Here is a 635-nt window from a genome sequence, read left to right as displayed (position 1 = left end):
ATGCTTTTATAACTTTTACACTCTTAATACATGAAAATTAAACTATATTTATAAATAGAAGAAAAATACATTATATAATGTATAAGGACAATAAACAATAACTTCAAGAGACTAGTAATAACAAAGTAATTTTTATGAGAAAATTTTAAGATTCTAACAAAATTTATTATTTTTGTTAGTATTTTTAGTTATTATTAAATTTTTTTAGTTTAATTAATAATTGAATAATATATTTTTAACCCATATTTTTAAATATTATTCGTTAAAAATAATAAATTTTACTAGTTCTCAAACATTTCTCAAATTTTATATTACAAAATAATAAAAACGCAAGTTTTCTAGTTGAAAAATGTGTTTAACCTAAGTGCTAATTGTTGAAATAATTAATTTAAGTGACTACTTGCATTGTAGGAAGATTGTTAGAATTATTATATGAAGATGCAACCTTAAAGATTGATATCTATTATGTTGCAGTTAAACTGAAAAATTGATTTATCTTTAAATGGCGATTCCATTGTAATATATGAAAGAAAAGTTGGTTGGTAGATTTAATTCGAATCAAATGAATCGTTTCTTTCAAAAAATCAATTTTTTTAACCTGCAATATTAAATACTTCAATGGTCAAACTTACATC

This window comes from Arachis ipaensis, chromosome B04, assembly GCF_000816755.2.
Source record: "Arachis ipaensis cultivar K30076 chromosome B04, Araip1.1, whole genome shotgun sequence".
Taxonomy (NCBI): Eukaryota; Viridiplantae; Streptophyta; class Magnoliopsida; order Fabales; family Fabaceae; genus Arachis; species Arachis ipaensis.
Note: the sequence above shows the minus strand (reverse complement) of the source record.